Below are 15,556 nucleotides of genomic sequence, written 5' to 3' on the forward strand. Positions count from 1 at the left end.
GCGGCGGTACATGAAATGCACAAAAGCTGCCTCTGCCTCGCACGCACGGAGGTAAACCGGAAAAATGTTTCTTTTGCCTGTGGTGTGCGTACGCCACAAAAAGCAGAAATGCAAGTACAAGTGGAACCATTTTGGATCCAAGTGTGGTGGGGAGGACTCAGAGAGGCTTGGAGGTAAACGACACGGGGGTGTTGGGGGTGTTGGGGGTGTAGGCCGATTCCAAAGTGTCCCGGGCGGCTTTGAAAGTTTGCGTGAGGCGGCTTAACGGAACGTCGGATTGTTTTTCCGCTCGGCTGCCCTCTGGACCCGACTCCAAACTCAAGACGACATCCTCTCATTAGCCGGCCCTCCGCTGCTAAGCTGGCCCATTTAGTGTACCCCAAATCCCATTGTTAGACCGGCCGGGTCGAGTCAAAGGCCAACCAAAATATTGATGAACCGCTTCAAGGGAGCACAGAGGTGCTGGATGTGGGCCTGGGGCTGGGAAGGGGGCGGGGGGTGCCTTTGCAAACCTGAAGTCACCAGGTTGAGGGCGGCGCAATTGTTGGCAGTAGAAGAATGGATGCTACAACAATGCTAACCGCTAGCAAGCTAATAACCCACATGGGCACTTAACATGTCAGAGGGCTAACGATGGATAAAGGTTAGCATGCTAACAAGTAGCATGTGAATGGTTACAAGGCTAGCAACCCACATAAAAAGGCAGTTCTAACAATGCTAATGGTTAGCATGCGAACATCTGGAGTGGGCATTCGCCGTACCAATAAAATGAAGAAAATTGTATCACCGACAATATCAGACGTTAACAGCTAGACAGTCTAAATGTGGCTCCGACCAAAAGCAATTCCAATGCTTAAAGCCAGTGTATGAAATTGGCGTGCTAACAATGACAAGGTTAACAGCTGTAAGGCTATTCCTATTTCTAATGTCAATTAATTTAGACACGGGTGCCAAAAATGAACATTGTAAATGTGGCCCGAACCAAATGGAAACACTCAAATGCAGACATGCTAAAAGTATGTATAACAATTCACATGCTCAAATCTTGAGAATGGAAGCTGCAACTATGCTAACAGCTAGCCTGCCAAAAAGCACGCCTCAACCTGAAACGTTCATTTCAAAGCAGGTACTAAGGTGTCGGTGAGATGCTAACATGCTAACAGTTGACGCGCATGTGTGGGAATCACCCCCCCCCCCCCCCCTCAAAAAAAGGAGTTATGGATTACACTGTTTGTTTAAATCCATGTTGTGGGATTAAGCACCCTGGCTAAGGCGGCCTGGTTCAGGGATCCAGGGTCATTGAGGCAAAGGGCCTGAAAACACAGCTTTGCTCCTAAGGGGAGGTCATGACGCTCATTTAGGAAAACATGAAAGAAAATTGTGACCTTTTACAAAACATTTTAGTACTTTTTTTAAATTTCTTACAGTTATTTCAGTATACAGTAAATAATGGGCTGATATTTTTCACCTTTGCTGTACTAAATTAGTTTTGGGGTTATTACATATATTAAATGGAAATAAATGTTAAATTTAGTATAGATATAAATTAAGTATTAAATGTTTTTCCTGATTTGAGAACCAACTTGGGAGTTGAAATTCCTGAACTGTTTTGAGTTTATTGTGCGTGCGTGTCAAAGGTGAGGCAGTGTGCAGCTTTGAGGTAAAACCTGCTGACTGGACCTCGTCCAGTCCAAACTCTGCAAAGTGGCACACACACACGCAAAACTGCAACAGCGGTTATCCAATGATGTTAAAAGAAAAAAAAAAACATTTCAGCAGTTGTACATCTTGAGAGAGACCATGCAGGTGTACCTAATAAAGTGGTTTTAAATCCGAACAACTGCAGCATGTGTGTGTGTGTGAATGTGTGTGTGTGTGTGTGCGCGCCACTCCCTAAATATGAAATATTGATGGCGTGCAGCTGCTTGTTTTTTTAAGGGGATTTCTCTCTTGCTGTAAAATGGAATGACTTGTTTGTTTGTTCTCAAAATTCAATCATCTAAAAAAAACTTTGTTTTTCAGAAAGATGACTATGTTGGTTTTTTTCACTCAAACACTTTTGAAACATTCTCACGCACGTCACAAAAAAAGCATGAACATAGTTGTGTGTATTTCAGAATAATGCATGGGGGCGTTTGTTGTCTCAGAAAGTTATGCGTCAGCATTTTAGTAAATTGGGAGATTTAAACTGCATTTTACGGGACCATTTCAATCAAGCATTTCAATGTATGCTGTATTTTAGTTGCATTTTTTGAACATGATGTTGCATTTGTGAATATTTATGAATTGTTTTGATTTTGTTTTGCACAGCAAAAAATACTGTACATTTTTTTTTTCCCCCAAATGGCATTTGTTATTGCGATATAATGAACTGCAATCCTATTTTCGTATGGGGGCCTTAAGTTTTAAAGCAGTAAATCATTTCACTCAACAAAACAAACAAAGTAGCGCATAAGCGTCTGTCGGAGTGTTGAAAATGTAATAAATAAATGAAATGTATGAAATAAATAGAAATATAAACTGTCATTGGATGAGGTCTTAATGAGGTGTTGAAATGAAACGACATTTTGCCTGTGTGGCGTGTTCAAGTCAACACAACACAGGATGCTTTTGCTCAATTGATCCACTCTACGTCTGCGCGTGTGCATGAATTCATTCCACGTGCATTTAATGTCATGATCACGGCATGGATGTCAGGGGCGGCGGGAACGCACGCGATGTTTACGTTGGGTCGCTTGGGCTAATTGACTGGTCAGGTTCACCCAGCCCAGGGTCCGCGGGGAAAGTGGGCCAGGAGGAGTAAGACTAATGACACTCTTGTTACTATGACTACTAACGCAACAACTACTGCCAATTCCAACGACTCGCAACCACTACGAAGACTAACACACGACGTCAACCATCTCGGCTTCTTGTTTAACCTTCGCCCAATTTGCAAATGGCCGCCCGAGTTCAAAAAGCGCCGAGCGGCCGGGCCAGGCCCGCCGGCCACCCGCTAAGCGCCAGCTGCCGACGTCACACCTCGCTGGTGTTAATTGGGCGGCCCGGCCCCTTCAGCACAAGGGTCCTTCTTTTGGTCACGAGAGCTCATGCGTCTCGGCGGCAGAACAGAGGAAGCCCGAGTGGGACTCGAATGCGGGCGGCCTCGAAGCGGCGACATCGAGAGTCTGGACAAGTAGAGAGCGCCGGCACAAAGGCTAAATTGAAAATTCATTGTGTGGCCTAAACGGGCTGCCACAACAATGGCGGCAGAGGTTGGATGATTGATTCATATGAGCAAATCTGACAGAAAGCAGCAAAGGACACACACTTCATTTCGGCCCATCTAGTTTTCTGCCTAAACGGGTTGTCATAGAAATCGCAATGGACCAAACCACAACGCACCTTCAGGTAGGAAATGAACCAGCAACCAGTAGAGGGCATTGCAGTTCATTCACTCAACACATCTGCTGCTGCCTGAACGGGTGGCGGAAATCAAATCCTGTGCAACACAAAAAACAGACAAATGAAGCAGATCCTTTCTGATAAAATAATCGATTCACTTTCTAAGATGCTTTAATTAACAACAATCATTGTCTGTAATAAATATTTGATTTTAAATTTGCCCCCTAATTGATTTCTTTTTTCTTCTGGCTCCCTCCCATCATTAGCGGCATTGGAAGACTTTGAGATGGAGAAGGCTTTTGAGTGCGCGCGCGTGTGTGTGTGTGTGTGTGTGTGTGTGTGTGTGTGTGGCGGGTGTTCACGTAATGCTGCTGGGGCCGACCGAGGAGGAAAACCACCTAAAAGGCTCGACGAGCACAATGACACATCAAAAGGACAAGCTACAAAACTTTGGCGCATAATAAGACTCATGAATACGCTCCCAGCCCAAAGGAACAATGCATTCAAGTGCGTGTGTGTGTGTGTGCGTGTGTGTGTGTGTGTCAGTCTTAAAGTTAGCGGTTACAAGCAGGGACAAAAGCGGACGAGCTCTCATTCATTCAGCGCTTTCATTATTCCACAGCGTCACATGATCATTTTATCCGCCGTGCGCTGCCACTTCAAACGTCTCTTTTATGCTTGGACATTTTTCAAAAACGTGAGGGGGACGGAAGGAAGGAAGGAAGGAAGGAAGGAAGGAAGGAAGGAAGGAAGGAAGGAAGGAAGGAAGGAAGGAAGGAAGGAAGGAAGGAAGGAAGGAAGGGAGGAAGGAAGGAAGGGAGGAAGGAATTGACGCAAAATCCAGATGTTTTGACCGACTGCTACTTATTTACCTGCCGTCATCCACATTCTGTTTTATGACATCAATGCCACCCAACATCTCATGCTAACGTTCCATGCTAACATTTCATGCTAACCACCTGTGCCTTTTTACTGCAGACATTGTAAGCGCACACAAAGGAAGCCTCCACGCACTTCTAGATCATCAGCCCTTTCATGTCGTTCACAGCCGACGGATTGATGGCAGGGTATATACATCGCGGCGTGCCGCATATACTTTCAAAGACTGAGGAGAAGCAGATTGTTCTGGTCACCAGACAAATCCTCCTTTTTACGATTTGTCAATAAATAACTTTCAGCGGTCGCCGGCTGCCTTCGATGACATCACCACCCGCTCCCCCATGTCTTGGCATTTGTTCTTTGAGCGGAAAGTGATCCCGCCGGGCCGTGAGTGGTAAACAAGCGGAGGCCGCGCTACAATAAGCAGAGACGCGTGGGCTGCCTTGTTTACGCGCAATGTCAAACACGTCGCTCGCTGGAGAAATGCGATGACTTTGTCACAAATTGCACAATCGTGTGTTTTGCTACAGGGATTTGTTTTTCATGCACTTCACGAGTGGTACTTTTCTTATTGCTTTGGTTGAACATTTAAAAAGTAGTGGACTTGATATTGAACCTTGAGGAACGCCAGTCCAACTCATGACTTTCTGCTCCAACGGAAACCCATCATGGGGTTTACTGAAACTCATCTGTTTTCCTCATTCTGTCGGTGTCATTCAATTATGTTAAGAACGTGACAAATCTGACATTTTATTTGATGACAAACTTTAGCAAGCCCCAATTTACAAAAAGTCATCGTCAAATTTACTCACCTACTTTCTGGGATGATTTCAAATCCCTTTTCTGATCAACTTTTGACTTCACGGTAAATCTCTTCCTTTTACAAACATTTCAAGCACAACATTGTTCTAATCTGTTTTTACTTTTCGGAACCAAACGTCTAAATCATCACAGAATTGTTTTTTTTAAATGATTATTAGTTTAACCTAATCAAGAAACGACTCACATTTGCGTGGGAATATTTTCTAATTGGCCTCTTTTGACTGTAAAAACAAGCCGGTACTTTATGTTATTGCGACTTTCAAGGTCCTCAAAGGTACCCGAAACGAGCCCTAAAATCAAGCGTAAAGCCGTTGAAGCAATTGCCGCTGCATGACTTTCTTCTTCAAGGCCGTTTTTGCCGCCCAAAACTTTCCCTTTCACCCTCCTTCACTTTGTTATTGTTATTTAACAGGGTTAAAAGAGGAACGCTGCTTTAAATGGGTTTACGTTATGGTCTGACATCTGACGCACACACACGAGCGCACACACACGCACACACACGAACGCACGAGGGGCCGAGCAACACTGCGCAGGCCGAGCCAATTTTCAAGCCCATTTCCTAAGTTAAGAAAGGTCTTCGTGCCGTCGATAACACGCTTTTGCCTAAACGGACACGAAAAGCACTTTTCTTCCTTTTTAAGAAACGAGAAGATCAGATTGGAGGAAATAAATGGAGGTTTTGATTTCATGATTCATTGAGATCAAATCATTGATGCCAGAAGAGATCAGAAGAGTAAAAGCACTTGGAAATTACAACCCAAATTGATTATTAATATAGCCTAGAAATATTCGAGATTCAATTATTTATAGATTGCCATTGAAAAGTTTGGGGATTATTGACAATAGTTCTCATTCTAAGTGTGTTTTTGCATTTGATAGATTTTATGATGGTTGTAAAAAATGTCTTATGGGGTTTTTTTTTTTTGAGACGTGCCCAGACGCTTCTCTCATCCTGTCTGCTCTGAGCCCGTGTGTGTGTGTGTGTGTGTGTGTGTGTGAGTGTGTGTGTGTGTGTGTATGTGTGTTTTGTGTCCATGCTAAATAATGTATCAGGAGGTTTTGATTGGGCGCACCACTGCAAGCGACACGCACAGCAAGAAAAACACTGCTGGATTACTCAAGCAGAGAATTTGGGTATTTTCTTTTCTTTTCTTTCGTAGTCAAAGTTTTTTACAAGCTTACACGTGTATGTTGATGTGTTGAATTTTTGTTCTTTCTGTGGAATTTCTAAATGTCATCAAAAATTGCATTCTGTAGTTACTGTGTGCGTGTTGTTGATTTATAATTGATTTATGATTCACGTACAATGACAAAATTCATGAGGACATTGCATCAATGACTTTTTTTATGCATTTTTTAAACTATGAAATTAGACATTTAAGAAATGCCTACCCTGGTAATTATTCTTTTTCCTCATAGAGCAGTTAGTCATAATTTGCATTTATGAGTTGCAAATGTTGATTTTTATTTACGCAACATTCCTGACAAATTTCAGTCTTTATTACACTTGGAGGAAAAAAAAGAATCAATTGGATTGTATTATTATGAATGATAGGATTTCATCATTTCTACATGATTCTCATTTTGCCAATTTAGATTTTATCATCCTAATAATTTGCACTGTTTATTTGCGCTCCCTGAGCCCTCGGCCGTGCCACCTCACCCCGTCCCGTCCCGCCCTGCCCGCCTTTCCTTTCCTTTCCTTTCCTTTCCTTTCCTTTCCTTTCCTTTCCTTTCCTTTCCTTTCCTTTCCTTTCCTTTCCTTTCCTTTCCTTTCCTTTCCTCCGGCGCCCAGCCGTCCCCTCCCAAGCCTACTCATGCGGAAGGTAGCGGGGCCGAAATGCGGCGCTCTCGGTGCTGCCTCTGCACGCAAGGGTTACCGCGGCGATGGTGTGAGCAAGAGAGAAAGAGAGAGAGACAGAGAGAGCGCGAAAGGATATCGGCTAGGGGGGGAAGGTGTTTTCCCGGGCCGTCAGTCAGGAGTCTCGGCTCAGCCGTTACCATAGCGACGCTTTTTTTTTTTTTTTTTGCCCGCCGAGGTCAAGGTGACATGGCCGCCACTCACGCAAGGCGGCGGCCTTCAAAGGAGGAGGGGTGATGGAGGACTAGACGGAAAAGCTTCCTTAAAATGTGATGGAATTCAATATTTAGCTCGCATTCATTGTAACTTAAAATAGTGTGCTCATCATTTTATACATTTTATATGATCAGCACAACTCACAGCGTCACTTTTCGCAGAAGATAACAAATATTTGCCTGCGAGTATTGTAATATTGTTAGTCTACATGTGTTGCACCACAGTTTGTGTTCAAATATTTATTGCTCAGAACACTGCGACGGCTGATGCTAACTTTTAATTCTGCTAGACAGGTTAGCATCGAAAATGCCTTGAGTGCTACTGTTTCTTTCTGGATTTTTTTTTAAAAGAAGAAAGTGCGTGGGGCGGAACAAACAAGCGGGCACCATTTTTCTTGCGCACACTTAGCCCTGATTAAAGGCGGGATGGTGCAGCCATCACTCACTGTCGCCCCGCTCTCAGACCTCAAAGCCCGGCCGGTGCAACCTCTTGACACCCGCCGTTCCCTGCGGGGGTCCCGCCGCCCACTCCACACCTCTCCGCAAGCCGTGATGTACGGTTTTCACCAAAGTGCTAACGACGCCGTGATTAGGCCTCATCAAAGTAAGACGCGGCACCCGCAGCTAAAAGAAGTTGTTCCAAATGATCATCGAAATCATTGTGTTTGTTCTACGTTTGGATTCAGTTCAAAAAATGCAATATTGATTTGAGAAAAAAAAAAAAAAATCCAGTAGCTTGTGCATTTTGTATTACGCCCAACAACAAATTTTATCCTCGTTTGTTGCCTTGAAATTTGGAGTTCAGAAATCGTAAATTCTCCAGTTACGATAAATTGATATCGCTTTTTGCCCCGTAATCAAACGACGACATGAAAGGCAGACAATGATCCATGTGCGACAACACGCTAACGATGGCGTGATTGGGCCCCCGTGAAACAGAGCCGCACCTCGCGCTGGAATAATAAACGCCGGGAGTGATGCATGCTGGGAGGATTAGTCATATTTCGACATCTAATTGGGACAATACATCACCGGGGGGCCCAAAAGGCCGTCTTTAGCTTTCTCCTCATTGTGAAGCAGGGTTTCAATCATGCGTGTAACTTAGAGCTTTAAGAGTAAATAAACGGGAGTGGGTTTGGCATATTGCAGGTGTGTGTGTGTGTGTGGTCCTATAGTGGCGCTCTTTCGAATGAGAATCGTCCCTCGATCTGCTTTCCATCTTTTCCCAAGTGGCTCTTGAGGAACTGAGCCTTTTCCCCATTTTGTTTCTCTCAAAGAGACCCCCGTTTGGTTCTCCTCCCTCATCTTATGAAATTACAAGCACTTGAAAAGATCTAATGTGCTCTTAATTGTCTCACGCCGGCCGCCGAGGGGAAGCGGTGGGCTCGCTCCGAGTGGGCTTTTTTTTTCTTCTCTTTCCCTCCACAGTGTGTTTCGCATTAACAATAGCCAGACGCACTTCAACTGAGAATTGGGGATGAAGAGGTACGCCCGCCGCGACGCTGAGAAACGATGACAAGTGTAACGCCGCATCCGCCGGTGATAACGCCACGCCTACAGAATGCTTTCAGAAATTTCACCCAAAGTTGTCATAGAACGTATTTTTTTGTGTTTTGGACTCAAATCATTGTTGCTCACTCACCTCCAGGTGGCGGACACTCGGCGAGCCATTTTGGCCATCCGGGAGCGTGGGGGAGAGGCCTCTTCAGGCTTTTTGGTAAACATCTAAAAAAGAAAAAGTCATCAGTCAGCGGCTAACTTCCCCCCCCCAGGAAAGCCGAACCTGGTTTATACAAGCATTTAACATTATGCTGCGTTGAAGAACCATTTAGAGAAATTACACCCCTCCGAAAGCGACCCTAAGTTGTGGTCCCCCCCCCCCCCGCAGCTGCCGCAGCGAGCGTGTGCAAAGCCGCCAGATATTAATGGAAGCTAATTTGGCTGCCACCAACAGCGCTACGCTTTTCCCACGCTTTATTTAGATTTTCATGCATTAAAATATACGACGCGCTGATTTACGGACGGTCGTTAGGATGCAGGTGGAAATGCTGAAATTGTGGACTCGCAAGTGCTAATAGCTAGCCCGCGTTAGCCCGGGTCGGATCACTGTGGAAAGATTTTGACCCGTCGGGGCGACAGTGTCGCTTTGCGATGAACAAATTGGGGGGGGTGGGAAATGACATCATGTACGAGCGCTAACCATTGAAAGATGTGGCTAAAAATAAGAAAACAAAAGAGATGGCGTCATCCAACAAGCGGATATCGATAGGCCCCTTTGCGGCTTCGGCAGAAGGAAATAAATTACACGTCCTCTCATGTTTGAAGCGTTCTTTGGGTTGGTTTTGAAGGCGCTCGACACGCCGATAGTGATGGATGCTCCTTTCTTGGCAGCGAGCAATTATGGTTTGCGCCAAGCGGAGCATCGCGCCGGATGACGCTAGCATGGTTAGCGCGCCGCTGACGGGCCGTAAGTCACAGTTGGAAGGTGCTGGAGTCACGGAGATGGCGGTCCCGAAAAAAAAGAAAAGGACAGAAGGAAACAATCAACAAAGGCTTTTGATGAGCACTAAAAAAAAAAATCTGAAAATAGCAGGAGCTGAGGGAAAGACTTTTGTGTCCTCTTTCATGTCATTGAGGACAAATGGCGTGCAAAAGTATGAGGCTGACGTTTGGCTCCAAAGATTTACCATGGATGAAACGAAAGAAAAAACAGATTGTTGCGCAACAACACCAATGTACTACATGTAAATCAACCACAGCATAACTGTCTCAGAAATTCCAAATATCTCCTCCTAGCAAATCATATGAACTGCACGTGTGAGGGGAGGGGGCATAAACAGTGCGCCCGTCTTCTGGAAATGTTTCAAAATGAGCTCTAATGCAGTCGGGCTGCGTGTGTTTTCGCAGCTGCTGGACAAATAAGCGCCAGACCTGCATGGCCATCTCCGCCAAGGTCCATCAAAGCAAACACTGCAGCGAGGCGCAAGGGCGAATGCCCACGCCCGTTGACTCCACTTAGCCCGCGCCACTCAAGACGGCCGTGTCACCATACAGTATGGGCTCACTTCCTGCTTCTCCACCAATCAGCAGCCGCTTTCCCTCATCTGGTCATACTGTACACGCGGGACGCCTTCACTGACCTCTGGAATTTGGCACATTCAAATTTTGCAACACTCCAATTCATTTTTATTTTCACTTGACTTCAAGGGGGGTGAGCGGCCTGCGAATGGTTACCGTTCAATTTGTATTTGACTCCCCGCCGGTGGGCCGGTTGAGATCAGAGGGGTCAAAGTGAAAACACATGGCGCGGGTCGGCCGGATCGCGGGACCACCGCGCGTGACTCGCCAGAAGCCGACGGCGAGAACGTGCGTGAAGCAGCCCGCTGAATAAACACGACTCCCCCGCCCGCCCGCCGTCTGCGCCCCATTATCCCGTCATTTACGCGGGAGCTGGGCAACGCCGGCGGTTACTGGAAAGCAAAATGGCCGTCCCGCGCCTCGTGCCAATCAAACAGGCCCGACGTTATGGTGGCAGACACCTCGTGGATTCCTCTGGGCCTAATGTGTTTGTTTTAAATATCCCGAGGAAATGATTACATGGAGGCCAGCGGGCGCTCGCCTAACGACATAATAACGCGGAAAATTGTATTTATGTAATCAATCAGCAGCGTTTAATGTCCTCCGGGATGAGATTTTGCCGGTGCGCGCGCGGCCATCTCTGGAAAGGCTTTTGGGGGCGGGGGGGGGGGGGGGGGGGGCAGAGGGGGTACGCCATCTGTGTCACAATGTTGAAAGAGATGCACGGGCCTAAAAAGTCTACAAAAGGGTTTAAAAAATCATTTTGGCTCTGATCGAGCAAAATGATGAGTCGAACCCAGTCAACGCCTGCAGAAAGCAACATTTAGGCCTTTGGATCTTTTTAATGTTTCAGTAAAAGTTACCCCCATTTCTTTAGGAGGGGGGGTGGTGAAAGGGAGCTTTCTTTTTCACAACTTGCTGGACTGTTGCAATTGTGTGGCTATGTTTATTCAGCTTTTATCAGGGAAAAGAAGAAGTTGAAAAGAAGCCTTGTGTTGTTTCTAGGTGGGGGGGGGGGGGGGGGGCATGTGTGTGTGTGCGTGTGTAGGGGGGCTTATTCCCTGGACAGAGTGCAATAACTCCAAACGGGATGATCCCCGATTATGTTAAAGACTCTGTCAAGTGTTTGGTGAGCCGACACACTGACGATCACAAATGGAGGAAATGCAGGCTGGACAATCAAATTCAAATCAAAATAATAAAACAAAAATAAAGACAAGGGAAGAGAAATATGAAATCGCAGCTGCTCTGTAGGATGATCAAATCATCTTGTCCCACGGCCCGCTACACTCTTGTCAAACTTATTTTTTTCTCTCTCTCTAAAGGGTGCGCTCAGCTGTTTTGCATTAGCGCCGGCCGGCCGGTCGGCCGCCCGCCCGGGCCGCGCCGCCATCTTGTAAACTCTGCTTGGTTTACTCAGCCTGGCTTTCATTGCAGACATTTTGCACGCTTTTAGCGTATGTTTGCTTTGCCGAGCGGCGAGGTGAGGGAGGTTAAACGCGGCGCATGATCAGCGCCGCTACTTTAACAAGACAAGTTAGCCAGCGCGTCTTTTTACACTTAGCAAGTCGCTAAACAAGCACGGAAGCATTTTTTTCAAATGTTGGTGCACCACTTCACAAACAGCATACACCCACAATAAAGGTGTGCTGGTCGGTGCTCGAAGCAAAAAAACAAAGCCTTTCCAGAATTTTCCAAGACACAGATTCCCTTCAGCCTCCCCACGGCGTTTTGTATTTGGCCTCCTCAGACATTTGCTGGTTTCAATTATGCACAACACTAGCGCATATGAGCTGACAAATCTCACAACATCCTGTTTGGCTCCGCCCCCAAAGAGCAGAAATGTAAAAACATAGCCGCCTTTTGCTGCAGCCGCGGGAACATGGGTGGTGGCTGCAGGTGGGGGTGGGGTGACACTCATGGGTGGTCCGCCCCCACATGGTCCCCCTTGCGCTGCGGTTTGTGCCTAAACATATGATTGCAACGCACATCTCGCAATGTTTGCCGTTTTACGGTAGAGGGACGCCGAGTGTGCTTATGGGATGGGGGGCACCCGGGCAGCATCGAAGGGGGTCATCGGGGTCGTGTTGGGACGGCATCGTAAGGGGTGTCAGGTATTAGGGGAAGAACCGGGTGGCATCAGAAGAGCCTCGGGAAAGGAGTCAAGGACAAATGAGGGTCCATGCTCGGATTTATCATCCATCCTGCAACTCAACAAGCTGTTGGCGGATGCTAATGGGCGAGCCAATTAGCATTGCTCGTTAGCATCCGGCCTGTTATCAGTCAAGGACTTGAGTAACGTGAACATTGGACCACTCAGTCAGCGCTAGGCAGCACACCTTGGAGAGACTCTCACTAAAAGCCGCGCCGCAGGAACTTTTACACATCACGCCGAGAGAACGGGCAGAGCAGGCTGCTGAATCGTTCATGCTAAATTGGATTTTGCCGTAAGCCCCCCCCCTGTAAGCGTCCCAGCCCTGTAGGCCACAAATACCACATTTTATTGACTTTCATACGCTGGCAATCAAATCTGAAGTACAGGAGGAGAATTAGCCTCATTGTAACTTTTTATCGATATGGTGGCTACACGGGTGGTCCCGGCCGGGCCTGTGCCACACACGCCCACACACCTTTTGAGAAGAGAGCCTACCCATGGGTTTAGTAGCCTCTGCCAGGACTAGAACCTCTTCTCTGAATTAGAACCTTGAACCCCCTCTTAGGACTAGAACCCTCTCTCATTTGTGCCGGGAAATAAAAGAAGACCCGAGTCTCCACGGTGGTGCACATGGAAAGCTCATGATGTCGAGTATTAGCGGTTTGTAGTCGCATCAATGACTTTTACAGACAACGTGATTCGCCACTCCAAAGGTTAGCAAGTGTGTGCGCGCACCACACACACACACACACACACACACACACACACACGCACACGTGTATCATAAAATAAAAATACATATAGCGTGGTGGAGCCGCGGTGGTCTGTGTCATGCACATTTGTAGCACATGCACGCTGAGGTTTGGCGCCGTTCCCGGCCAGACGGCAAACCTCGGAAGACTTTCTTCTCACGTCGGCCGCGCGGAAGCCTTGCGACACGACAGCGACAAAGGAAGCACGTGTCGCCCCCGGTCGCTCCGCGCTAAACGTTTCAACAGCCTCACCTTCACCTGCCGTCATATTATTTCGCCGACCTGTTTGCGTGCTTCGTGAGGAGCAAACAAAATCATGTGCTGCCATCTAGTTGTCAACTGTGGAATCGCACCCAAAGTAAACAAAAGGCGGAACTAAATCGAGGAATAAACAGTACCGAAATAAATCTCGCCAGACCCCGAAATGGAGCGGGATTACATTACGAGTAAAGCGAGTCACGATCTTGGTTATGAAATGAAATCAACTTACTGTACTTAGCTAAATTGTGTCCAATTAAAAAAGAAAAATATAGCAACGCTGCTCCCCATCCTCATTCACCCCACCACTGTCCCTTGGTGGTGTGTCTTCAATGGTGTCACATCACCCCTCCCAAAGTCTGCCCCCCCCCCCGTCGCCAACCTTAATTGGCCTCCATGACGGACCGATGCGCCATCTTTTTGTGTGCCGGCTCTTTAGCGGCGACATTACGAGCTAAATCTCTATTGTGCCGCCGTGTAATCTCTCTTGTCAAAAGGGAACATTCGCCGATTAACGCCACCCCCACCCTCCGCACCCGCCAGCACTGTGACAAGATTCCACGGGCGTGTCTGCGGAGGGCTCATTAAGCGCTGACCGGACTCCATCAGAGCCACCCACACGAGCGGGACCTACGACCTCTCACCCCTGACACCTGCAACTTTGCTCAAATTGGAGCAAACTCATCTTTTGGTAGTGCAAAAATAGGGGTCAAAAATGCACAAATGTTTTATACAAATGTCATATTTCTAAATAATAGTTTGAGTTAAATAGATTGGATTTCTTGAAATCAAGGCGTTAAAATCCCTCATTTGAAATTGAGCCAACTCTGAGAGCTCACGACGACGTATCAAGGGACCACCCATCTGTTACACATGTTCAACAAACACCACTTTTTTCCTTGAGGGGGGGGGGGGCTGTAATATGTTGCAGATGGGGGGTCCGGGCGGCGGACTGAGGTTTGGGGGCGCATCGGGCAGTCAATACGATGCTGGTCAACTGGTCATTCCTGCGCAGTCATTAACCACCTGGGAACGTGGTGTTTTGTCAGCTTTTCCCCGAGTTTTGGGTTTCAATCGGGCCCAAATCAAACACAGACACGGACCACCCCCGAAACAAAGACTCCTCTCACACAAACGTGTACACAAGACGCCACCTCGCTTTCAGTGACAATGCTAATGCTACAAGCTAACAGCGCTCCCGGGAAAGAACAAAAAAGTCCCCACAACAATTTATCATTTTGTGTTATCGATCCACCTAGTAGGTACGAAATACGTGGCCATTTTGGAGTTAAAATCTAAGACGTGAAAACGTCCAATTAGATTGTCGTGATGTCATCCACTTTTGGAATTTATTGAAAGGATTGATTTACGGATGACAAACATGCGCGTCTGTTTTTGTTGTTCTTCTTTTCTTTCCTTGGCACGGCAGCCATGTTGGACTCCAATTTTGTGGCTTCGGCCTTAGTGTGCCTTTTATTTGGGGTTTGGCTCTCGCGCCGAAACCAAAGGATGCAAGCGGTATGTTGTAAAAGGAGGTCTGGCTTCCTCTTTGCCGAGGGCCGCCGCAGATGTCGCCCGTGCAATCGGAACTCACCGCAATTAGCTTAGCATTGGAGGCTCAATCACGAGTTTGGAGTTACAAAACAAAACAAAACAAAAAGTTTAAATTTAACATGCCAGTTGTGGGGCTATAATGCCACCTGCTGCTTTGGAGGCGGAGTTTCCTATTTTCGCGCCAGTCATGAAATTTCGCCGCCATTTTCCTACCACGCTCAAATACAAGTTGTCTCATATTTGTGGCTCAAATATGAGATCTCTTCTGCAATGTCAGTCTTAAGGCCACAACCATTGTCTATAAATGATTTGGTGGCTACATTTGAGCATTACAGTGCCCCCTGCTGCTCTGGCATGCACTAGACAGCCTGCGAATAGCTTTTTTTTGCACGGACCGTCCGAAAAGAAAGTACTCCCGGTGTGGCCCCCATAAAGTAAGTTTTTCCAAATAATGGTGTCGTAGGTGTGGACAGAGGCTAAGTTGTGCTCGCGTATAAAAGGCTGCCATCAACACACATAATCTCTCGGCTGAGCCCATTGAAAGCTGGGTCCCGGGGGTTAATTCTCCCATCAGTCCACGTTTGAATCAACTCCTGAC

Source organism: Syngnathus floridae, chromosome 12 (genome assembly GCF_059516105.1).
Source record: "Syngnathus floridae isolate MCC-2025c chromosome 12, RoL_Sflo_1.0, whole genome shotgun sequence".
Classification (NCBI taxonomy): Eukaryota; Metazoa; Chordata; class Actinopteri; order Syngnathiformes; family Syngnathidae; genus Syngnathus; species Syngnathus floridae.